The sequence below is a fragment of the Sapajus apella genome, unplaced genomic scaffold, assembly GCF_009761245.1.
Source record: "Sapajus apella isolate SASKATOON/1434 unplaced genomic scaffold, GSC_monkey_1.0 scaffold40, whole genome shotgun sequence".
Taxonomy (NCBI): Eukaryota; Metazoa; Chordata; class Mammalia; order Primates; family Cebidae; genus Sapajus; species Sapajus apella.
Window position 1 is genome coordinate 12,895,915 of NW_022436980.1, and position 27,140 is coordinate 12,923,054.

General features: G+C 41.5%; 1 long non-coding RNA gene across 1 annotated transcript; it reads left to right on the top strand.

Moving 5' to 3' along the window:
- The first annotated feature begins 3,195 nt into the window (after nt 1-3,195).
- LOC116565346 lies at nt 3,196-27,140 on the top strand. Its single transcript, XR_004275399.1, has 3 exons — nt 3,196-3,309; nt 26,003-26,006; nt 27,107-27,140. It is a non-coding gene; the product is annotated as an uncharacterized LOC116565346 (long non-coding RNA).

Sequence of the window (27,140 nt, forward strand, 5' to 3'; positions counted from 1 at the left end):
TCTGCATAACGGTGAATATTCAAGCTGACTTTCCCCAAAACACTTCTTAGCTAATTTTTCAAGTTTGTCCAAGAGTGCTCCTGACAAGCTTCTGCCAATACCCAGGGGAGTTTCTGTCGTGTCTAGGTCCTCTACAATTCCAAAGCTAAAAGTAGAAGGAGATTTCATTTTCACACCTCAGAGAGCTTATTTTGCTGTTCTCAGAGGCCAGTTCCTGCCCCCAGTTTCTCATAACAATTCATTATAGAAAGGTGATTTCACAAGGAACAAATGGTTACGCAGAAAGATTTAGTTGTCCTAGTGTTTGCATGGTTTTATATCCACTGTTTAATTTTTCCAGTGCAAAGTACAATTAACATTTGAGTCTAAGTCATGAAGAAATGGAGATTACTGTTATTACTGAAAATAATTCACTATGGTATCTTCTTACATCCTGGGAGCCTAATCTTTCCAAGGTCATCTAAGGTTCCCCTTCTCCATGACAACCTCATCCAGGGATTTTTTTCCTGTTCTGGTGTTTTATTACATATAAGTGAAGACCCACATGCTGCTTTGTATATTTTTGTCAAAAGAGAAAAAAAAACCCATCTTGTCCAGGACAGGAACTAAATTATATGCAGTATGTTTTTAGAAGCCCATTCAGCATCTAAAGCTGTTAGGTGCAGACAATGCCCTCCATAAATATTTGCTAAACTGAAATTAGGAGCAAATGTTAAGTCAAGATCAAACTCAGGAATAACTGTGGCTATTAATCATCTTTTACCCAGAATTTAAATAATTTCATAAGTATTGCCTTAAATCTGTTTTTTTATGTCAATAGTAGTATGTTTTACTGGTGGTAGGATGTCTGGGGTGATTAGTACTCTTATAAAGTATAAATTACAGATTATAGATCTGGCCCAAATTGTTCCTGGGAGCTGTGGGTCAGGGAGTACGAGAGAAAAAGATTTAACTCTTCCAAATACCTAATGGATTAGGATCCCACAGGGGACTCTTTAAAATGCAAATGGAGCCAGGGCGGTGACTCACACCTGTAATCCCAGCACTCTGGGAGGCCAAGGCTGGCAGATTACTTGAAAGCAGAAGTTTGAGACCAACCTGGTCAACCTGGTGAAACCCTGCCTCTACTAAAAATACAAAAATTGGCTGGGCGTCCTGATGCATGCCTGTAATCCCAGCTACTCAGGAGGCTGAGGCAGAGAATCATTTGAACCCAGCAGATGGAGACTGCAGTGAGCTGAGATGGGGTCACTGCCCTCCAGCCTGGGTGACAAAGGGAGACTCTGTCTCCAAAAAAAAAAAAAAAAAAAAATGAAAATGCAAATAGGATAATATCTTAAAATCAGCCAATAGCTTCCCATTATCTTTAGAGGAAAAGTCCAAAGTCCTCCTTGGAGTGGTACCCAAGGCCCTTCTGAATCTAGCTCTTGATTTCTTTTCAGCTCATGTCTCACAGCTCCCCAACACACGACTACAACCTGAAGCCTGAATTTGAAGTTGCCCTTGGTTTGCAATGCTTTTCCGTTTCCCATCCCTCATTAATTTCCATTTATTCTTCAAGGCCCAGATCAGGCCTCAACTTCTCCAGAAATCCTTTTCAGACGCCCCTATTCTGGATGAGTTGCCCTTCCTGTATGCCCCTGCTCTAACTTGGCTTACCTAAGTATGCTACCTGTTGCATAATGTCATCATTTTCTGTCTTCCTCACCTGTCCTATCATTTAGTAGGTTTTTTACATAAAGTTTTTGTCTTAGTCCATTTGGACTACAGAACACCATAGACTGGGTAGCTTATAAACAACAAAAGTTTATTTCTCACAGTTCTAGAGGGTGGGAAGTCCAAGAGCAAGGCACTGGCAGACTGGGTGTCTGGTGAGGGCCCTCTTCCTGGTTCATACACAGCTGTCTTTCTGCTGTGTCCTCACGTGGAGGAAGCAGCAAAGAAACCCTCTGGGGCCTTCTTTATTAGAGTACTAATCTCATTCATGAGGTGTCCACCCTCACAACCTAATCACCTACCAAAGGCCCTCTTTCCTAATACCATATCATTGGGGATTAGGTTTCATATAAATTAGGGGGAGAGAGGTCAAACATTTAGTCTACAGCAGTTTAATAGTGGTTAAGAACATAAGCCCTGAAATAAGATTTCCTGGGTATTTCATCTCTCCTGCTCATGTGCTTTGAGACCTTAGGTCAAGTTATTTACTCTCTCTTTGATTTTACTCATTTGTAACATTAAATGAATATAGTAGTACCCACATGGGTTGTTGTGGTAATTAAATGATATAGTGCAATTAGATGCTTACCACAATGCAGAAAGAAGGTAGTTGGCTTGTGCATTTATTTGCTTACTTTTTATTTTTCTTTGCTCTCTGGAATGTAAGCTCTAGGAGAACATGGAACTTGTCTCCTTGTTCATTGCTGTATCCCAAGCACCTAGAAAAATACCTGTAATATTCTAGGAGCCCAGTGCATATTTGCAGACTGTTGAATGGATATATGGATAAATGGCATGTGAGTTAGTCCTAGTATCTTCAAGCCACTGCAGGCCTGCCAGTTTTCTTTTTTCTTTTTAAATTTATTTCCATAGGTTTTTGGGGGAACAAGCGGTATTTCATTACATGAGTAAGTTCTTCAATGGTGATTTGTGAGATTTTGGTGCACCCATCTTCCAAGCAGAATACACTGAATCTAATTTGTAGTCTTTTATCCCTTACTTCCTTCCAATTCTTTCCTGTGAGTCTTCAAAGTCCATTGTGTCATTCTTATGCCTTTGGTTTTCCATTCCTGAGTCACTTCACTTAGAATATTCGTCTGTAGTTCCATCCAAGTTGCTATAAATGCCATTAATTCATTCCTTTTTATGGCTGAGTAGTATTCCATCATCTATATATACACACACACACACACACACACACACACACACACACACACACACCCCACATTGCTTTATCCACTTGTTGATCAATGGGCATTTGGGGTGGTTCCATATTTTTGCAATTGCAATTTGTGCTGCCAAAAACATGCTTGTGCAAGTATCTTTTTGTATGATGACTTCTTTTCCTCTGGGTAGACACCCAGTAGTGGGATTGCTGGATCAAATGGTAGTTCTACCGTTAGTTCTTAAAGGAATCTCCAGTGTTTTTCACAGTGATTGTACTAGTTTACATTCCCACAAGCAATGTAGAAGTGTTCCCTTTTCACTGCATCCATGCCAACATCTATTATTTTTTATTTTTTTATTATGGCCATTCTTGCAGGAGTAAAGGTGGTTATCACACTGTAGTTTTGATGTGCGTTTCTCTGATCAGTAGTGATGTTGAGCAATTTCTAATGTTGTTCAGCCCTGCCAATTTTCTACAGAAGTAGAAGTACTCTATCTTCCTGGTATGGTCCCTACACATAGTACTCAACAAATACTGGTACCTTGTCCTTCCCACGGTCAGCCACAAGGTCTTCCATGAGAATGAGACCCTTTGGCAATATCCGTTTTGGAGTTTGGTGACAGTAACAAATATGAGTGCAAATATCAGCAACCGCAATCTCTGTTTCAGACATGCACATATACAGGCTTGCAATGAACAATGACAATCATAACAACTATTTCAAAACAACTCAAGCAAAGCAACTTCCTAGTTATCACTCGTATCTCTACAGATATTGGAAACCAAATTTTTGTAGAGGAGTTTATATCCTCAAGCAGAAATTCATATTTTATAGTCCCTGACATCATCATATAACAAACAGAGCTTGACATTTTCAATATGAGAAATTTATCGTGACTACTTTTTTCTACCGAAATTTTTAAAGCATCTCAAGAGAACATTATATGCCAATTTTTTTTTTTTTTTTTGGTTCAAGGGCTATTTTTTACAAATAGAGTTTGGGGAACATTGCTAAATTCATCAAAGTTTGAACTTTTTTTTGCTCAAGCTAACTGGAAATCTAGTGTATAGGAAAGAGTACTGAACAGGGCATAAGGAGGCCAGATTTTATTACCCCCTCGGCTTGCCCCTGCCTGGCTGTGTGACCTTGAACAAGGACTACCTTTCTCACTATAGGTGAAAGGGGATTGTAGCAGGTGCTCTCCAAAGTTTTTGGAGACTTACTAATGTGGAAATACTAACATAAGAGCTATGGGGGTAGTTGAAACAGGCTTTGAAAGCAAAGCAGTGCTTTCTTTCATTGCCTTGATGCTTTGATTTTATTTCAAATATACCATTTATGACACCATTTGATTTGTTTTAAAAGACAGCAAAATCTTTTCAAAGATTTGCTATGCTAAAGAGGATGTGAAATGCATTATTTCTATGGTAGGGAAGGGGTACAAGAAGCGTTAGGTGGTGGGAGAAGATGGTGGTAGGATGGATTTAAAAGGGGCTCGTGGAGCAGGATGTGGATAGCAGCTGTGTGATGTTAAATAAACTCCTTCATCCCTCTCCCCGTCTTCCAGCATCCTCATCTCTGTTGTAAGGATAATAGCCTTCCTCCAGACCTCACATGCTTTTGGAAGAGATCACTTTTTTTTAAGTGCATGGAAATGTTTTGAAACAGTGAAATCTACAACGATAGGTTTCATAATTCTAACATCCACACCATATGGTAGGGACAAATAACACTAGGTGACATGAAGCTTATTCATAATTCAAGTGTACAAAAAATGTAAACTTTCTACCACTAAACTTAATGTCTGTTTTAACCTAGAAACTCAATCTTAGTCACTCTTGGGTTTCCTTCCTATGGAATTCTGGGGGTTCACAGAGTCCCAGGTTGTGGATGTGGTAGGAGTGGGGAGCGCCTGGTTGCCAGGGTCATCTCTCCACACAGATGTCTGCTGGGGCGTCCAGTCGCCTTCAGCTGTTGATCCACACAGGCTGCAAGTGACATTGACATATCCTTTCTTTCTGTCCAACCTGCCTGTTTAGGCCCGCCCCTCGCCCCCCACCCCCTGCTGTGTCTATGCCTTCTTGGAGGCACACAGGCTCCTGTGAGGCTCTCTACAGCCCCTCTTCCAATATTCTCTCTGAAGTCCCTCTCCGGGGTCTTCCTGTCCCTGGGCTTAGTCAGCTTTTCTCATCTGCCGCTTTGCTCTAAGATCATCTCTAGGGCTAGCTAGGTATTCACAGGAAAGAAACACCTGTCTTCTGCTCTTTGGTCTCTTCGCCCAGTCTGGGGAAATTCCTTCCAGTCCCCAGAGGTGCCTTGCTTCCCTTATAATATCCTTCTTCCCAAATATTTTGTTTTTCCTCAAAGCCCTGACAATTTCCCCTGAGGCCTAAGGTTCAGCTTGCTCACACTTCTCTCTCCCCTGCTTTCCACAGAATCACATCCTTCTGGAGATAATGAGCACACAATTGCCTGGATACCTGAAGGCATGGAGACAGCAGCAGAAAATACTGCAGAGAGGTGGAAACATGCGTTAATATTTTAAAATCCCATTGCTGCTACCAACAATAATAATGAATGTACAGAAGTGGATTTGGATTAGCTGCGCTTGAAATAGCCCATCTCATACACACACACTATAATTTCGGGTAATGAGGAAAAGAAAAGGAAAAGAATAATACATGGCCTCTGTCACGTGGTTGCTTTTGAACCTTATTGGATTTGTGGTTAAACAGTGTGGTTTTGGCCCATGATTCTTCTACCACTCACCTGCCTCTGAGGTCCCTTCTGAGGCCGGTCAGTGCCCAGAAGGGATGCACCTGCCTTCTGTCCTCTGGGTAGCCCCTGGGTCAGCATTTTTGGTGCTAGCATTTGATGCACCTGCTACGGTTGCTGAAGAGAAAGTAGCCACCCTCCTTCACTCCATCCCTGCCCCCCAGGCCCTGCCACTCCTGCTAACCTGTCAGGCTACATTTTCAATTACTGGCTTTGAAAAATGTCCAGGTGGACCTATTAAATCAATGAATGCGATGAGCTGAACACAAAGCAATGGCAATCTGTGGCCTCCCTTGGGATAACTGGTGAGCGCATGGGGTGTTGAAAATCCAAGCCTGAACAATCATTGCTTTGAAGAAAGGGAGGACAAGAACTGAACTATTTCTTCCATTAAAATGCATGACATTTAAATAGTGTCCCCGTTCTTCTCAGGGCCCATCAACCTTCATTTTTTTATGCACTGCAAAGTCTAAATATTTATTAACTTTAATTCACTGGATTTATTATAGCTGCATCCAGCTAGGGCACATACACATTTTTTAAATACGTGGCATTTTTTAGGTAGCATTATTTGAAAAATAATTAGGAAAAAATTGCGATTGTATTCTAAAGATGTAAGGTACCATCCACCAGGAAGAGTGTTCATAAAGGAGGACCCAGAATCAAGTTTACATTAGTTTGATTAGCTAGATACAGCTGGCATTTATTTCGCATAGAAAAACAGTTCGCATGTGGGGAATCACCATCTGGACTCACTAAACTGCCCAGTGTTGTCAGAGGGGAAAAAATAGGCTGGTTAGAAAGTCAGCTTGTGGCCAGCCATGTCACAGACCACCTGGCCTTGCTCTGTTACGAAGTCAAAAGGCTGGTTTTGTGTTGTCATGGAAAGAGGTGAGATCCCAGCCAGACACTTGCCACTTACAGGGTCACACGGGGGCCACCTTTTAGGATGGCTAGAGGAGACATCAGGGATTGATGGGGGTCGGGGGGAGGCGCTTTGTCCATAATCTATATAAGCCACTCTCCCTCATTGTTAACATAGACAACTGGAATTGGCGTTTTCTCTGTTTTATCTAAAGTGTTACAAAACACAGCTTCCTCTTGCTCCTTCCGATAGATCCCTACATAGATGCTCTGGAATGGCCTCTTTGTGTTTACTAATGGAAATTTCCCACAACAACTGCAAGTGACTAAAAAGATACTGTGTCTTTCATCCGTGTCTCTGTCATCATCATGCTTTCTTAACTCAACTAACATAATTTTTGAGAAATATTGGGAAAATGCCAACAAAGAAATATAATTTGAAATTCCACTATCCAGAGAAAATCACTTTTCCTAGGGAATAGAGGCATCTTCCAACTTATGCAATTTATGCAATCATCCGTTTTTCAAAGGTCTTAAGTAAATCATATTTCATATACATTAAAATGCTTTCGATTTGCTTTTGCGGCTTTTTGTATCACCATTCACAGTGTTACTGTTCTTTTTTAAAATGATTAAAAAAAAAAAAAAAGACAAGGTCTTTAAAACTATTGAACCACAGTGACTAGTCACCAACTTTGTACTAGGGGCACTGTATCTTTCCTTTTACGCCTTCAAATAGACTGCTAGCCTCCGTCCTTATCACCACTTTCCAGTTGCAATTAGAAGGCAGTAAAGAGGAAATAACACACAACATGGAATTAGCGTGGCTGACACGCAGAGATCACAGCAGGTAATGGAGACAGGTGAGGACACGGTGAAGGGCGTGGGGCAGGGGCTGTGGGGCTCTGAAGTGCACTTCCCACATTTAGTCTTGCAGTGGATATAAAAGTGTCCACATATCCAAAAATAAATTATGTACCTTATGGAGCAATTTGCATAAAACAGTTTTGTATCTGTTGTGTGTTTCATAACCTGGGGTACATCTGTACATTTATAGATTTAAAAAAATAGTATATATACTTCCTCGTAACATGCTTTTTGGTTGGCACATGCCTCTTTATGTCCATAAATACAGACATCATAGTTGCCGATGACTACAAAATTCTCTGGTGTACGGGTCTATAAAAATTATTGGCCAGGTGCGGTGGCTCACATCTGTAATCCCAGCACTTTGGGAGGCCAAGGTGTGTGGATCATGAGGTCAGGAGTTCAAGACCAGCCTAGCCAACATGGCGAAACCCCATCTCTACTAACAATACAAAAAATTAGCCAGGCATGGTGGTGCGCACCTGTAATCCCAGCTACTTGTGAGGCTGAGGCAGGAGAATTGCTTGAACCTGGAAGGCGGAGGTTGCAGTGAGCTGAGAGCATGCACTGTACTCTAGCCTGGGTGACAGGGCGAGACTCCATCTCAAAAAAAAAGAAAAAAAGAAAAGAATTATTTAAACAGTTTCCAGTTAGTGGATCTTCTGTGCGTTTCCAGTTTGGCTTACAATGGACACCTCTGGTTTCCAGGGTTGCCTTCTTTGGCCTGCCTCTGGTTTCAGCCATAGCTGCAATGAACTTTGTCATGAGAGCTCAGACTCACCTGGTGCTGGCAGCCCCACATGGACAAGCTAGCACAGGGGCTTTTCCAGTGCTAAAGAGCCTTGAGGCAAAGGAGAGTCTTTTCCCCCCCGGCTCCTAGGCGACCTTCAACCAGTGGGGACAGAACTGGCGAATAAATGCTTCGGGAGACCTTGTGAGTGATGCTCAAGAGGGCGCTGTGGAGTTGAGTCCCAGCGGCCCAAGGCATCAGCCTCAATTTGCTTTTCCGTCTTCCCTACTGTCTCCCTCCCGCTTCCTGGGATCATCTTGGAAATGATCCAGACAAGTCCTGTATCCAGACAAGTCCTAAACTCCCCTGCTCTGAGCCAAGATAGGGACTATGATAAACAGTGCTGTGGACAATATCCTTGAATGCACATGTCTACCATGGATCTAGTTATTTCCCTAACATAAGTCTCTAGAAACGTTCATTGCTGATCTAGTTATTTCCTTAAATCTCTGTAAATGTTCATTGCTGAGTCAAAGGGCATGGACTTTTAAAAACAAGCTCAAACAAGTGCTCTGTTTAACAGAACTCCTAACTGTAAGGCGATTGATTTTATTTTATTTGCCTTTGCCTATTCAATCCCAGAGCTATCATGAAGCTCTCTCTTCCATCAAGAAGAAAAGTGTTGATACTAACTTCCTGCAGTCTTTTAAACCCCCTCCCCAGAGGACCCAGAAGTCCCTCCCCTTTACTGTCCTGCAAACACGATGAGTGGAACAACTGGAATGCACACCCCCTGTCTTCCAAATAGCTCACTTTATTGCCCGGTAGTTATTAAGAATGACTAGTAATTTTGCCACAGAAAATACTGTTTATGAGTAAAGTAAGAAATGAGAGGAACATTCACTCATAATTTAAGCCACAAGGAAATAAAACCAACCGCAAGATAAAATGTCTGTTTCTCAAACAGCTCAATGCTTCTATCACTAGTAGCATTGGAGCCCTTAATTACAGATAGTAAAGTCTCTGGATGTTATTTTTTACCCAACACCGGTGGTAAGAGACGCACAAGGAACTGCATGTAGAGAAAGAACTCTACTGCGCAGGCGCTCCGTGGGGCCGCGGCAAATGTGTGTGACGTCATCAAGAGGCGACTCAGAAACTGTGTCAGCCCCAAGTAGGCACCAGCCACAGCCTTTCCACAAGGCGGAATGGTGAGCGTATGTTTGCAAGTATAATTTACATAAACATATATGTGATTATTTTTAAAAATAAGTGCACTATTTATAAATCCTAGCCAATGAACCTTTGTGACATCTCCTTTCAGGAAGTCTGTTTTTGAAAGGTATATAAAACCTCCTTCCTGGCCAACACTTGCAGGTTCTGCCCGCTTGGGTGGCTTCCCTAAAAAAGGAAAAAAACAAACAAAACCAACCTTCCCTGGCTCTGTTTGCCACCAACATCAATAACTGCAGCAAAGGCATTCTGACTGCTGTTTATTCTGTGATAATTACTATCACCAAACTTGCATGATTACAAAGTTAGTAATTTTGTTGATTATAAATAGCACTAATGCTGTAATACATTAGCAAAGACACAGCATTATGGAGACGCGATCCATACTTACTTGGAGAGCTGCACCTTTAGGATGATTGTTTAAACCATCCTGAAAAGCATTATCCTCATATGGCCTCTGTTTCCAATCACTCCAGTGAAGGTTTCCTTTAAACACTACCACCATTCTCCCTGCTCTGTGTTTCTGTGGTCTTCACAGATGTCCTTCACTCAGTCTAGGCTGTGCTTTGTATTCAAGAGAATCCCTTGATAGTATATGGACCCAGCAATGTCCTAGTTTCTCGAATTTGTTAAAAGCAGGGGCATTAGATTGTGAAAGCCCACTAGAGCCATTTCTATTTTAGCAGTGATACATCTTCCTTTTGGCAAGAGTCTTATTGAGTGAATTCATACGGTCTTGAGCCCTTCGCTGTTTATTTAAAGATTGTATATTCTAAGGGAGGAGGACAAAAGGCACAATTAGGACTTTATTCAAAACACCAACATATCATAGGGAGAATCTACATTTACTGTTTAATTTTAGTTTTCAGAATTTATTGCAAAGAGTCACCTGGATAAAGAGAAATCCCCCCACAGAACAACGTCTTTCTACCTTCTCCAAAGCACACTCCCCTTTCTGAGGAGTGATGCTTCCACTTAAAATGGTATGTATTGATTAAAGCCAACATATTTCCTGTTATTCAGCTGTCTGCCGGGTTCTAGGGAGCATTTTATTTTAACATAAACCTTTCTTTATTGATTCAGAACTAGAAAACATTTTAATGTAGTAACATTTAGTCACAGTGGGAAGTGTGCTTTTGGCAACTCCTTGGTTCACAGCATGAATGTATGTGTCTGCATGTGTGTATAAATGTCCATTAGACTCATTTTAAGGTGGGTTTTTAAAAAATACTAAAATATGTAAATATCCTGATGATTGAGACTATAGATTGATATTTTATAATACTGTTTTCTGTTCACATTCAGATACAGTAAACCCATATATAAAAATTTCTAGTATAATAAAAATTTCAACTATTCTGTTAAATCATCTGTCCTTATTGGAGGCTACAGAATAGATGTCATCTAGGTAAGGACTGAGGGTAAATGACTATAAAACATGATAAAAAAGACACTGAATGTAAGAAAGCCTCAGCCCATCTTTTATTTCAAAATATCTATTGATTTGTTATATCAGGAAGAGTCTCAGAATAATTCTTTTGATGGTCCTCTAAATTTATTTCAAGTTAAATTCGTGTTCTCTCTAATCTTCTCACCATTCTCAGTCTATATGTAGACACCAAACGGATGCAAATAATGAAGCATATTCTGAAACTAGCTGCCTTGTGTAGACCCAACTTAAAAGAAACAAAAAAATGATGGATTTTTGGGACTGAGCTTTTATTATAAAAGGATAAAGATAATTCAGCCCTATTGTGGAGCTTATCTGTAGCATGAATTAATCTTAGCAAATAAAGTCAGCCCTCCTATGTTACTTGACCCTGCCCCAAAGGGAATAGGTAGCCTCCCAGATTACTACTGAACATTTTGAGTAGCAACAAACTTCAGGTCCTTGCATGTCTTGGTCTGGGTTGCTGTAAAGTAAGCTTGTCCTACTCGCGGGGCATGGGACGCATGCAGCCCAGGACAGCTTTGAATGAGACCCACGTAAATTTGTAAACTTTCTAAAAACATTATGTTTTCTTTTTTTGCAATTTTTTTTCACTTATCAGCTATCATTAGTGTTAGTGTATTTTATTTGTGACCCAGGGAAGCCAAAAGATTGGACACTCCTGCAAATAACCAAGGTCAGGTAATTTCTAAAGAAAATAGGTTTATTTGGCTCACAGCTCCGTAGACTGTACAAGAAGCACGGTGCCAGCATTTGCTTCTGGTAAGAGCTTCAGGAAGCTTCTACTCATGGCAGAAGGGGAAGGGAAGCCAGTATGTTACATGGTGAGAATGGAAGTGAGAGAGAAAGGAAGGAGGTGCCAGGCTCTTTTTAATAATGGGACTCACAGGAACTAAGAGTGAGAACTTAATCATAAGAAAGCCCCTAAGCCATTCATGAGGAATCCATCCGGTTGACCCAAACACCTCCTACCAGACCCCACCTCCAACTTTGGGGATCAATTTTCAACATCAGATTTGGAGGGGACAAATCCCAAACTATAACATTGCAATGATCATGACAAATGTCAAGTGGAGAGAGTCTGACTTCATTTTCTTATAACTACTTTATGTAAAGAGTCATTTTATAAGGCCCAGAAAATTCTATGAAAAGTAAAACATATCCAGTGGCTCAAATGGCTGTGTGGGGTTTTATGTTGAGGTACACCAGATCATGACATATATCATATTTACTATAATTTCATATTTACTCTGATTAAAGATCTCATGACTTGACATAGGGATAATATTATATAGATTCAAATACTTCCAGAATTTTTTTTTTTTTTTTTTGAGGTGGAGTCTCACTCTTGTTGCCCAGGCTAGAGTACAATGGCGTGATCTCGGCTCACCACAATCTCCGCCTCCTGGGTTCAAGTGACTCTCTTGCCTCAGCCTCCTGAGTAGCTGGGATTACAGATGCCCGCCACCACATCTGGCTAATTTTTTGTATTTTTAGTAGAGACGGGGTTTCACTATGTTGGTCAGGCTAGTCTTGAACTCCTGACCTCAGGCCATCCACCCACCTTGGCCTCCCAAAGTGCTGGGATTACAGGTGTGAGCCACCACACCTGGTCCAGAATTCTTATATGTCCCCAGAGAGAATAGGCAGAACGCCTTCAGTTAGAGTCACATATTGCTTACCATTTTTTCTTTTTAATTCTAGGACTGTTTGCTTTGAGTAAGGCTTGTCTTCAAATCTGAATGACCACAAGGAGATTATAAATGTGAACACCTCAAAAGGCACAGCCCGCCCAGAAGGCAGACAGGTCAGGCTGTTTTTTCTTCATTGGTTGTATTCAATCTTCTGGCAGCTCAGACATAACTTAAGCGTGATTAAACTTTAGAAGAAGCTGCCAGGAAGACTGTGAAATCTTCATGCCCAAAGATCCCTAAAATTAGGAGCGACAACCACTTGGCTCAGATGGTTTATGGAGGCAAAGGTTTGGATGGGATTAGAGATTTCTAAATGTGAGTTTGTGTCCTCTGCCAGACCACCTTACTTCCACCATTTCTCAGCAAATCAAGAAAAACAGGAGTAAAGACGTGTCTTTCTGTAAGTTAAATCTATTGTTTTAAATTCTATATTATATCTGCAGTACAACTTCTTTTGTTTGTAACGCCATATTGTTGCTAGTAGCTGGAAATTAATTTTCACATGCCTCAGCTTAGAAAAATAAAAAGCAGTCCTGCATCAATCCCAATTTCCTTTTTAGTTTTAATGAGCCTTGAAATCCGAAATTCTGGAAACCACTGGTCTAGATAATCTTCATTCAACAAATATTCATTCAGCTCCCTGTTCTTATGTCATACAAAGGGAAAATGACTTTTTCGACAGGATTATGAAAATAATTAAATAAACTAATATTCATTGCACGTGGTACCACGTTAAATGCTTTACATATGTTAATTATTTTTATTTAATTCTTGCAAAAACTCTAAGACAAAGACAACTGACAAAAAGCAGGGAGGGTGGATTAGTGCCAGGTCACCTCTGGCATAGGCTCCCGTAATTAACCTAGTTTTCACCCTCCTAAGAAAATGACTGGTGTTTCCAGGGAAGTGGCATGATAGCAGAAACACATTTTAAACTTTTTACTGCTTTGCTTTTATTCATGAAACCAAAGCTTGAGTGGTGAGGTGGCTGGGCACGGTGATGAAAACAAACAAAAGGTGGACGACAGAAACATCAGCGGAATTTGTTGATGTGTGAAACACCTCCAATCAGTCAGAATTCAGAGTTAATCAGAGACCACTTGTTCAGAGGCATAATCATTCTGGCACAACAAGCCAATCATATTCCCTTCTGCTTCACATGATGTCTGCTTTCTGCTCCATGATTTGTGAGAGCAATTCTACATGTGTTGAAGAACTAAAGGATGAAAACAGGAATTAACAGCTAGACAACTAGCTATTGGTGATGGCTAATTATAGAATGGAAAAAAATAATACTTTCCTTTGATTGAGCCACTTCACTCTTAATTTTGCATTCCAAATCGAGGGTAGGAATGTTATATGCCAAGGCCTCTTGGAACTACCATCCTTAAATCACTAAGCCCTAAACTAAGTAAGTTGGGTTATCATTTTGATACTATTTTTCACTGGTAGAACGAGAACCTCTCCTGCACGTTAAAATAGTTTTTTGGTTTTTTAATGCAGAAACAAAACAGGGATCAGAAAGCCACTTTTTAAAAACACAATAAGGGGAGAAAATAACCATTAAGTTATGAGAGTTAGTTCTCCCCCTATGAGACGGGAGTGTGATACAAGTGATTACCCAAAAGATAATCCATTAGCTCTTGCTATGGACTGAATTGTGATTCCCCATGCCCACCAAAAAAATTCGTCTGTTGAAGCCCTAATCCCCATTGTGATGCTATTTGGAGATGTGGCCTTTAGAGATCATTAGATCTAAGGTCATGACCGTGGGTTCCTCGTAATGGCATTAGTGTCCTTATAGGAGGAGACAGACACTGGAGCTCACCGGCTCACGCTCTCACTCCTCCTCATGTGAGAAGGCAGCCAGCTCACCCCTAAGCCAGGAAGAGGTTCCTCATCAGAACCTGGCCATGGTGGCATCCAGATCTTGAACCTCCAGACTCCAGAACTGGCAGAAAGTAAGTATGCAATTTAAACTACTCAATCTATGGTGCTTTGTTATGGCAGCCACATAACAAACAAATTTTGCATTTTCCCTATGCAAAATGAGCAGCAACTCTATTATCTCTCTTTCGAGTGCTCCTCTCCCAATGAACAGGACCGATGATGAGCCTTCGTTGACCAAACTTTGGACTGTGAGCCGACAACTCAATCACAATGGAAAGGAGTTGTAACCAGCACTTTTTCTCTGCAGTTTGAAAAAGGAAAAGAAGCTTGACCCAAAGATACTTGAGTCTCTGGGGAGCAGAGCAGGGAAAGGTCTGCATTCATGAGGGCCTGGATGCCTGTCCCAATTCTGATCTAATGCATAGACAGCTGCAGCTCCAGCCAGTCAAGGTGTGGCCGGCAGCATGGGCCGAGCCAGCGGGAGAGGAGCACTCAAAAAGAGAGAAAACAGATTTGCTGCTCATTTTGCAGAGGGAGTCCTAAGCTCGTTTGCATTTTTTAATCAGAGAAAAAGAGAAGATATGTCCACTTAGTTTATTGAATTGTTAGAATAGTTAGAAATGAAAAGAAACAAAATGGCTTTTTTTTTTTTTAGATGAAATCTTGGTGTGTTGCCAGACTGGAGTGCAATGGCGCAATCTTTGCTCACTGCAATCTCCACCTCCTGGGTTCAAGTGATTCTCCTGCCTCAGCCTCCTGAGTAGCTGGGACTACAGGTATACACCACCACACCAGGCTAATTTTTTAAATATTTAGTATTTAGTTTCACCATGTTGGCCAGGATGGTCTCAATCTCCTCATCTCGTGATACACTCACTCTGGCCTCCCAAAATGCTGGGATTACAGGCATGAGCCACTGTGCCCAGCCAAAATATGAAAATTATCTTCTTTTTATATGAAAATTATCAACTCTGAGCCCTGGAAGTTATCTTAGAGAGGCAATATGGCATGATGCTTAAGAACAGGGGCCTGATACCTCATCACCTGGTGAGGCCCTCTAGCCCTGCCAATTTGCCAGCTGAGTAACATTAAGCAAATTCCCTTGTCTTCATGTGTCTCATCTGTCAAATGGATGTAATGCTAATACCTTCCTTCAGGAGTTGTGGTATTAAGCATAAAGAATTTAGAAATGCACCTTGTACAAAATAATTTATTATCAGTTTGGGCCTCAATATTTTATAGAACAGGTTATCAAGACTCCGAAGTAAATTCCAAGAGGTTACAAAGCAACATAATATCATTATTATTGCAAAGCATGTTAGGCTGACTAGCTGATGCCAATTTCTCAGAACTAGCCCCAGTTTTAGCATTGAAAGTCCTGCATTCTGGGAAGACTGGGAGGGTCATCTTACAATGATAAAGTCACATGAAGTGGAATCAGTGGAATGACGCCCTAACTACAAAAGAGATGTTCATTTGGAAGGCAGCAAGGTCACTATGGAAGATATGACTCCAAATGCAGGCACCTGGTGTGAGACTCTGAAAACGGTGAAGAAAGCATGTGTCAAGTTATGTGGGACCATAGAAAACAAAGGTTCTCTAGAAATGTATTAGTTTGGTGGTCAGGAATTTTCCAGACATGCTTTCTATCCTCTGGAGGAATTCCGGCAGTGCAGAGAGGAACCTGGTCTCATAAGCTGCAGGTCTGTCCTGATATTTACAGAAAAAAAATTCCACTAATCATCTAAGATTGCATTTGTAGAGCGTTTATCTCAAAGGAGCCTGGTGTTCTTGGCAGTCATTATTTAATTAATCCTCACACTGTCTCTGTGCGGCACAGAGCAGGCAGGTGTAATTATCTCTGTTTTGCAGATTACATGAGTTGGAGTTATGCCTGGTTATAAGGTGCCTTGGAAAGAGATGTGCCACTGTGATAACAGGTTTGATTTGGTTCTTATTCTTCCAGTGAGTCTTAGACTTGACTTGACTCTAGGGAACCCTAAATGAACATCATAAATGGTATTCTCCTTATTCATGGGTCATCTTTCTTTGCCTGTCACCTGATATATTTGGTCGCCGCGTTAAACAGCTTGTGCCTAAGAGGCAGGAAACTCAGCCGTGACACTGTGATCATTAGGTCAGGCCTCCAGAGGTCAAAATCAGCACTCATTCCATTCCCTGCACTAAAGACATTCATGCTATGCTTTTTTCTAAACTCCAGAGATCTTTACTGATTAAGTAACGGGTTAATAAATGAGAAATACCGTAAAACTCAATCTACACCATTGCCTCAAGAGCTGTAAATCCAAACAGGAATGGGATAAATGAGAGAATAGACATTTATTTCCCCATCAGAAGAGATGGGCTGAGAAAAGCGGTGACAAGAATAATTAAATGACAAGAATAGCCAACATACATTGAATTCTTAGGACACACCAAGTCCCATTCTAAACATTTTATATGTATCAATTCATTGAATCCTCCCAATAAGTCAGGAATTCATATTTCATGTGAGGAAACTGAGGCACAGAGAAGTTAATTTGCTAAAGCTTACAGAGCTAACAAGTATCAGAGCTGGGATTTGAACCAGGCCTCTTGGCTTCAGTGACTTTGGACTTAACCACTATGCTGTAGAGAAGGCAAAAATAAAATACTTAATCATCATCAAAGAGATATCTGCATTCCCGTGTTTATTGCAGCACTATTCCCAATAGCTAAGATATGGAAATTACCTGAATGTCCATTGATGATGAATGAATAAAGAAAATGTGGCGCATATACACAATAGAATATCATGGAGCCTTACAGAAACAAGGAAGTCCTGTCATCTAAGACAACGTGGATGAGCCTGAAGGACCTGCTAAGTGAAATAAGCCATGCACAGGAAGAAAAATACTAGATGACCTCATTTCTATAGAATAAAAAAGTCAAACTCATAGAAGCAGAGAGTGGAATAACGGTTGCCAGGGGGGATGGGGCAGGGACAGAACCATGGGGTCAAAAGGCATAACATTTTATTAGGCAGGAAAAAGAAGTTCTGGAGCTCTAACATACAGCATGGCAACTATAGTTACTGTATTCTATACTAGAAATTTGTTAAGAGAGCAGATCTTAAATGTTCTCACCCCCCCACACACACACAAAGGTAACTGACTGTGTGAGGTGATGGATATATTAATTAGGTTGATTGTGGTAACTGTTTTGTAACGGATACATATGTCAAAACATCACATATTCCTTAAACATACGTATATTTGTCAATTATACCTCAATAAAGCTGGAAAAAACAAAACACTTGAAAATACAATTTCCTCCTTATTAAATGAAACTCACATCCTGCCTAAATGACAAACCTAACAGTCTCTCGTCCGCTGTTGCTCACCTGCTCTGACTGGTGGAGGTGAAAATTTCATCTATCTAACCTGAGACCGGGAGGAGTGACCCTACTGGGCACAGCAGGTTTGGCGATGAAAGGCTTTTTTTGCTCTAACTAGTTTTCCAACATGTCATTCAGGCTAATTGGAAATCAACATATTTCTTCAATGCCAATGCCTCCAAATTTATTATGGTTTGCCCACAGGGATACAAGCTTGTCTTTATTAAGACCACAGATACAGCACCTCAGTTTGTCCATCATGCAAGTCAGGGGGGGATGGGACGCTAGTTCAGAGATAAGAGATTTTGGAAGTGCTCAGATTAGAAAGAGAAAAGTCTGTTTCATTTGGAACATTTTGAAAATAGTTCCAAAGGTCAGAGCTGTCATTCACAGGTCCCAGGCCCACTCCAGGCTCAGGTCACCCCTACATGCATTGAGGTGACATCCATACATGTACAGGGCCTCATGAGCACAGTGCATTGACAGATAACAAGAAGTGCATTGACAAAAGCTGATGCTATGACAATCCCAAAACGTTACAGAGTGGTGGGCTCATCAGGGGGGGTCTTAAATCAAGCCCCATAGGCAATTCTAAACAGTAGATGCTTTTGTGAAATAGTGGAAGTTGCTTCTACTCTGCTGGGGCAATAACGACTTAGCACATTTCCACTTTAGCTTGACCTTTACAACAAGCGTCCGCTGCATATCACTTGCCAATGTGGATATTACTCTTTACCAAGACCAGCTCAGGTGTAGAGACCCCCACGCAGGCAGCGCTGAAGGTATTAAGAAGCAGACACCCAAATTCAATAGCAAAGTGGAACTATCTGAGAGCCTCAAGCAGACACTGACCCACGTAGTTATTCTCTCAGAACAGGTGATTATTATTAACAAACAGGTGTTTGGTATTTTCTCACAGAACCGAGATAAACTAGGTAGGCAGCTGATGCCTGCTTACCACTGATCAAGGACAAACTAGAAAGTATTCTCCACGAGGGAGCCACGGAGACAGGGTCACATATCCCATGCTTAAAGAGTTGTTTTAACCTGTGTATGATATACATACGCTATTTTGCTACTTTAGAATGCCCCAAGTCGTTTTCCACTTGGCAGGGAGGGCAGCTAGGTTTTCCTTGCCATTGTTCTTAGCAAACAATATTATCATACGCTTAGCATTTCTCACCATATACTCAGCGTTTCTCAACAACTCTTAGCTAAAAAAATTTGTCATCAACCTCCAATCTTATTTATGCTGGCTTCACCTGCCTCAGGTTCCTTAGCGATTCTTCCACCTCTAACATACCCACTGATCTCACCCTTATGGCTGATCTCCTCCTGTCCTGAGGCAGAGCTCCTCTTCTTCCTGGGACTCTGCACAGGACTGAGTTACTTCCAGGCACTGCCCAGATTCCCGTGGAATCCGGCCATTTCTCTGGGAGCCTGGGACCTTTCCCAAGGCCTGGCGTTAACCATTTATTCAGCATGTGTTTGCATGTGCCAGGCACTGTTGTAGGGACTGGGGATACTGCAGTGAACAAGACGGACAAAGTCCTTACCGCCTACCGGCAAAAGGGAGCTGGGCAATAAACAAGTAAACAAGAACCACCTTAATTTCAGGAAGTGAAGACTGCTTTAAAGAAACGTGCAGGAACATAAGGAGGCAGAGAGTGATGGAGATGGTGGAGTGAGGGAAAGCTTTACGCCAAGCCCTAAAGTGTTGGCTGGGATCCTATCACCTTAGAAGAAACGCTGTCCTCCTCTCCCTAATCCAGGCCACATTTTTTAGGACTGGCAGAGTTAAAAATTTTAAAAAATAAAAATGCCAAGCCCTTAGTGAAAGAATTGCTTACAATTTCAAGATGGCGGCAGCAGAGCCTCAAACAAGCTCGGGGCCCCGTGTGCCCGCCCACTGCCCCACCCATGATGCCGGTCCTGCCCCACCCCCGACCTTTGGAGGACCTGCCTGAGATCCCACGGTGGGCTCAGCGCATCCCTCAGGCTGCTGGATCGCTTCGTTTGCTCCCAGAGGTACTGCCTGTTTGTCTCTGAGATTGTTTAGCATTTGAACCCTGTGCCTGGGCCGCCCTGCCCACCCTCCCTACCGACCTCCCAGAACCTCTTCTGGCAGCCAGGCCCACTCCCTTGGAGTGTTCTTCAAAGGGGCAGCTGCACTGGAGATCCTGAATTACCCTCCTCACTCCGCTCCCTACCCCTCCTCTCAATAGTCTGGCTTTTGCCCCACCCCATTGCCCTCTGCTGCTTCTTAGTCTTGGCATCAGCAGTAGGGGTCCATCAGTGCTGACGCTGGTATCCGGCCTTGTGTTCAGAACCCCTGGGCATCTTCTAAGCACCCCTTAGGGAATCTCCCACAAGGAGAATATGGCTGCAGGGAAATAGCCTCTCCATTCGAGAGCCACAGCTTACTCGTTTTTTACAATGTAGCTGTTGCAAAGGTGTGAGTGGGAATCTTTAGCGAGCGGTTTAAGCCACGTGCAGAGGCATTTCAGCACCCAGGTTTAAATGCCAGGTGCGTTCCTTCATCCCGGCTGCGGCGTGAGATGAAGAGGAGGATGTGACTGAATCTGTGTTGTGGAATCAGCGTCTGTGACTAGAGAGATAATAAATGTGACTCAGGTGAAAGGGATAGGCCTTGCAAATGGGAAGCAGCGTGGCGCTTTCTTCCGCGGATGGAACGCAGAGCCGATCACGTGGAGAGCGTGGGACTCGGTAAGCTGCTTTAGTGCACGGGAATGAAGGCGGGCGATAAGCACTCGGGCCTGGGACTCATCACTGTATGTCTAGGAAGAAGAGAACTGACACCCTTTCTAGTCTGGTAATGAAGGGGATTACAAACATGCTCTCAGAACTGTGTGGGCTCTTTTTTGTCTGGCCGTAAAAAGAATATTCATTAACCTGGACCCGACTTCCCACCACATAAAAATTATGGGAAAAATATTTCTTAATATTATAAACAGATATGACAAGCATATTAAGCTAACCTGAGATGGTAGCCTATTACTTTGATAAAAGAAAATACGAAAGCATGCAACAGATCCTTAATGACACCTTTACCCAAGGCATGGTTTCACTCAGAATCCAGGCAAGAGTCAACGGGGAATATTGAAGCTTGAAACAGTGGCACTGATTCCTCCCAAAGGAGGAAATGGTGAGAGGACGATGCCTGCCGTGCGGGGGGAAGGAGAGGGGTGGAACGGCTACGCTCGATGCCCTAATTCTATGTTCTTCCGTTCTCTCGGTTTTCCTGTTCTGTTCTTGTTTCATGTATCTTGGCCACTTCTGGCTATGTTGTCCTTGACTTTGAATTTCTCTCAGTGTCCACTTTCATCTGTCTGGTTTTAGATTCCTTTCTGGGTGATGAGGGTTCCCTGGGATTCTGCCCTGGTCATCTGCAGCCTTCAGAGCCACTCAGCTCTGGAGCTGGGCGTTTCTGGACAGCAGTGTCCAGAGCAATGGATTTCCACCTGTATCTTTCCCGCAGGCAGCTCTGTCCTTACCCCGCGTCCTCTCCTCGTCCCTACTTTGTTTGTGGCTTGTCGGCTACCTCAAGTTTAGCTGCCACCAAACAAATACGGTTCATGGATAAAGGTCCTTGAACAAAAGCAGACAAATTATTTTCTACTCTCCTGTCTCAGCATCTCTGAAAAGTTATTTTTTAGAAAACTAAGCCTGGATTCTATGAGTAATACATGTAGAAGTGTCTTGACAACTGTAAAGTGCTGTAAAAACATTACCTCTCATGTTCCATCTGAAGGAGCCTTTCTGTAATGGCAGGTAGAAATAAAGCTTCTCACTTCGCGGTTTTTGTTTTTCAAAAGGACTCTTAAAATTCAAATGCCACTTAATTGGAATTTCCCCTTATCCATATTTGGAATCATAGCTGTCTTAAATAATTCTACTCACAGCACATGCCTATTGTATGAAATTACATATTACCCTGGAGTCCTGATAATCCCTGACAGACAAAGCTATATGCTAACTAGAACTTTTCAGCCTTCTGGTAAAAATATCTTCCCTAGGATAATGTCTACTGATACCCAAAAAGGAGCCGCGATGCAAGGTCTCAGGGCATGTATGCAGAGAAACATCTGTGAACCTTTAAACTATCTCTGCAATATTCTGTTTCAGTGATTTGTCAACAAAAAATTTCCCAAATCCATTTGCTGATTCTGTCTTTTTTGATCCAGAGTGATACGTGGTAACAACATAAGATGTAATTCTAAATCAAGGTTTAGAGGCTCTTTAGTGATGGCATTAATTTGAAGTGGTCCTATTATACTTTATACGGCACCCATGTTATACTCAATACCACATTGTTTGCTTGGCTTCTTCATGTTTGTTCAACGTTTTGTTAGACTCTTTTTTTTGTTTTTTGTTTGGTTTTTTTTTTTTTTTGAGATGGAATCTTGCTCTATCGCCAGGCTGGAGTGCAGTGACATGGTCTCGGCTCACTGCATCCTCCACCTCCCGAGTTCAAGTGATTCTTCTGCCGCTGGGAAAAATTAGCCACCACATTCGGCTAATTTTTGTGTTCTTAGTAGAGACAGGGTTTCACTATGTTGGCCAGGATGGTCTCAATCTCTTGATCTTGTGATCCACCCCCCTTGACCTCTAAAAGTGCTGGGATTACAGGTGTGAGCCACTAAGCCCAGCCTTGTTAGACTCTTATAAGTACTTTAGGGAGGTGTGAGTAGAACAAATTGAAAAATATATGGGAGCAACAATCCATGAACCTATGTTTTATTTTTTTAATATGCAGTAAGAATTATTTTAAGAAGATATTCATAGCCTTACAAGTATGACGTGAACTAATAACTCAAATTATTGCTAGTGTAATAGTTAAATCAGTGAATGCTTTTAAAATTAAGTCACACTCTATGTTCAGCAGTTGGTGTCATGTCGCCTTGGTACTTGTATAAGATTTTCCACGTTACACTTAACCTTGATACAAAATAAAAAGGTACGTGTTTAAGAAAGAAGTCCACCAGATTTAATTGTCATTTGCAGCCCTAATTGCACATTAGAATCACCTGGAATGTTTTTAAAACTACAAATGCTCAGGCCCCATCTAAGACAAATTAATTACAGTTCTCTAGGTCTGTGGTTCAAAGTGTGGGCCCTGGACCAGGCACTTCAGCATTATCTGGGAAGTTGTTAGAAATGCATATTCTCAGACCTACCCAGGCCTACTGAATCAGAACTCTGGGGCTAGAGATGGAGCTGGGGATGGGCATGAGGACCAGCCACCTGTGCCTAACAAGCTCTCCAGATGAGTTTGATGTGAAGTTTGAGAACTGCTGCTCTATCTACTACATTTGTTTTGTTTTTTTTTTAACTTCTAAAGATTAAAATATGCATCCAGGTTGGAGAATTACTAGGATAGTACTGCTCTATGACTTCAGAGGCATAAAAAAGGAAAAAAAAAACTTGCTGGAACAGAAAGGCACATAAAACTTCTAGCTATAGGGGCCCCGCAGCCTGCAAATGGAGCTCTGTGAAGAAACCAGTCAGTGTAGCTTACTGAGTTCATGTTAATAAATGGAATAGATGTGGCCACCTCCTTTGATGGGACATTACCCATGGCCCTGGCACCGAAGACCTGCCTCACCTGGTCAGGATGCAGGTGACAAGAATCGCTAGTCAGAAGATGCTTTACTCAACTGTAGGATTAGACGTTTTCAAATTATTCCTCTATATAGAGCATTTTAGACCACATAGATGAATTTGGAATTTCACATGCATAGTAGTTTATGTGAACCTCTACCTAATAAGTTTCATTGAAATAAATATTCCAAGTAATTATCTTTAAGAACATTCAGATAAATACATAATTATGACAAGGCAATAAATGCTTCTACTTCATCAAGTATTCAGATTGAATACAATAAATCATTTTCAACAATTATTTCGAAACTCATTGCCTCAGGAGTGAATCTATAAGAGGCTGATAAAAGGCATGTGGAAAAATACTGATTTGAGTCAATTTTGTAGCTAAGTTTTCTGCAATTAATTCCCCATACTAAATTCTTGGAAATGAAATGTATTTTTACAAATGACCTATTTCATTTTCCTGATAGTTCAGTTGTTACAATAAATTATAGTTAAAAGTTTATGAGTTCCATAAAAATAAATGAATAATGAGTAAATATATGTGTGTATAATATGTATGTATCTGTATATCTTCCTAGATGTCAATAGAAATTTTAAATTATCTAGTAGTTTTAAGCCTACTTGGGTACTTTAGGGTTAAATAACTTTTCACTGAAATAACGTTTTTCAGAAAGAAAGGAGGTCTTTTATTTATACCCAGTAATATATATTTCAAGAATTATTTAAAGTAGGCTGGGTATGGTGGCTCATGCCTGTAATCTCAGCACTTTGGGAGGCTGAGGTGGGAGAATCACCTGAGGTCAGGGGTTTGAGACCAGCCTGGCCAACATGGTGAAAACCTATCTCTACTAAAAATACAATAATTAGCCAGAAGTGGTGGTGGGCATTTGTAATCCTAGCTACTCAGGAGGCTAAGGCAAAAGAATCACTTGAACCCAGTAGGCGGAGGTTGCAGTGATCTGAGATCGTGCCACTGTACTTCATCATGGGCGACAGAGTGAGACTTTGTCTCAAAAAAAAATATTTAAAAGAATACTCAGAAAAAGAGTAAGAAGAAAAGGCATCAGATGCAAAGTCAGCTCACTGCAATCTAAGACTCATAAATGTAACCTTCTTATTAGTCTTCAACCAAAAGGCCGCCCCACCTGTATGCCCTCACTGCATGTGGATGAGATTTCATTTTGAGCTGTTTGGCATTCTACTTCAGGTTTGGAAATGATATCATCTGACACACTCTACTGTGTCCCTATCCAGCTGTCTCCAAGCTATGACGGATCACCTCCAGTCACGTGAAACCACCCCCTCCTGACACCAAGGCTATAAGGTTAGAAAATTACTTTTTTATATTGACCCTTTCTCCATCTTTCTATTTCCCATATCTGTCTTGCTTCTTGCCCCTGGACACATGGACCATGTCTAATCCCTCCACAAATATACTAACCCTTCACATGTTTGAAAATTGCTACCAAGATGATGAAATTCTACAAAGATAAATGTAAAGTTTTCCACCGGGGCCTAAGAAACACACTGTATAAGTACAAGATTGAAACAACATGACTCAGTCCATGTATTTTACCTCCAGCTTACAGAAGAGGAAGATGAGGCTGAAAAACAAACTAGCACAGAGTTGACAATGTTGGTCCTCCACGGGATAAAACTTGAGCTCTGGTCACGTTACACCAAATCCTGTTCTCTTTCCACCTGTCTGCAGTGCTACACCTAGTCTATTACGGCTTTTTTTTTTTTTTTTTTTTTTTGAGACAGAGTTTTACTCTTGTTGCCCAGACTGGAGTGCAATGGCACGATCTCAGCTCACTGCAACCTCCGCCTCATGGGTTCAAGTGATTCTCCTGCCACAGCCTTCCATGTATAGCTGGGATTACAGGCACATGCCAACATGCGCAGCTAATTTTTATATTTTTAGAAGAGATGGTGTTTCACCATGTTGGCCAGGCTGGTCCTGAACTCCTGACCTCAGGTGATTCATCCACCTCGGCCTCCCAAAATGTTGGGATTACAGGCTTGAGTTACCACGCTTGCCCGGCCTGTTAACGCCTTTGAGAATTTCCACTTTAGCGGATTTTCTTCCCATGCCAGCACTCTCTCTATGGTGAATTACATGCGTCTTCCTTTGCATCCCTTATAAAGATGCTTAATTTAGTCTACAATGTCCCATGGCATCATACATATTCAAATATGCAGAAAGCATTTATTGAAGTGAAATGAGGGGTCATCTCTCTTTCTGGTGACAATTTACTGTCTATAAAAGCAACAAAGATTAATATGAGAAAAAGGAAAATTATCTCAATCGAGAAATGTAATTCCCTATTTTTGAAAACAAATGTGATTTTACATAGCATGCAGTTGCTGGTGCCAAGGATACGTCTTAGTTAGTTTAAAACTTGCATCACTTACTTTTTTTTCTAAAGCTGTGAAGGCTTTAAATACAATTCTAACAAATGCTTAGATTTTTTTGCATTTGTCTATTTCTCTGATTAAATATGTTTGCTGACCAGTGTCTCTGCTTCCAATCTTAACTCCAAATCTGTTTACAAACTCCTTCTCTACTACTTTTCCTGCATAGTTAAATGAGACCCCTAACCTCCAGAGTCAGGTGCATACTCCTTGGCATGGCTCAGGGCTGCATGATCTTGCAGACACCGTGCACATCCAACCCAACTGAGCTGTGTGCCCTTCTCCAGGACCACACTGACTCCTCCGGCCCTGTGCTTGAAATACTCTCTCCACTATTCTGTAAAACTATGGAATTTGAGCAGTTCCTTATATGACAAGATTTAAAGGATAAAGCATGGTTCCATCAGGACAGTGATGACATGAAAAACAAGTTTGTGGTACTGAGGACCATTCTCTGTACCTGTTTTCTGAATTCACCCTTTGACCAGATCGGCTTTGTTTGTTTTTTATTCCCTTTCCAATCATTTTGTTATTTATTTATTTTTTTATTATTGCATTTTAGGTTTTGGGGTACATGTGAAGAACATACAAGATTGTTGCATAGGTACACACATGGCAGTGTGATTTACTGCCTTCCTCCCCATCACCTATATCTGGCATTTCTCCCCGTGCTATCTCTCCCCAACTCCCCACCCCCCACCGTCCCTCCCTTATTTCCCCCCAATTGACCCAAGTGTGTAGTGCTCCCCTCCCTGTGTCCATGTGTTCTCATTGTTCAACACCCGCTTATGAGTGAGAACATGTGGTGGTTGATTTTCTGTTCTTGTGTCAGTTTGCTGAGAATGATGGTTTCCTGGTTCATCCATGTCCCTACAAAGGACATGAACTCATCGTTTTTGATGGCTGCATAATATTCCATGGTGTATATGTGCCACATTTTCCCTGTCCAGTCTATCATAGATGGGCATTTGGGTTGGTTCCAGGTCTTTTCTATTGTAAACAGTGCTGCAATGAACATTCGTGTGCATGTGTCCTTATAGTAGAATGATTTATAATCCCTTGGATATATACCCAGTAATGGATTGCTGGGTCAAATGGAATTTCTATTTCTAGGTCCTTGAGGAATCGCCACACTGTCTTCCACAATGGTTGAACTAATTTACACTCCCAACAAAGTGTTCCTATTTCTCCACATCCTCTCCAGCATCTGTTGTCTCCAGATTTTTTAATGATCGCCATTCTAACTGGCATGAGATAGTATCTCAATGTAGTTTTGATTTGCATTTCTTTAATGACCAGTGATGATGAGCATTTTTTCATATGTTTGTTGGCC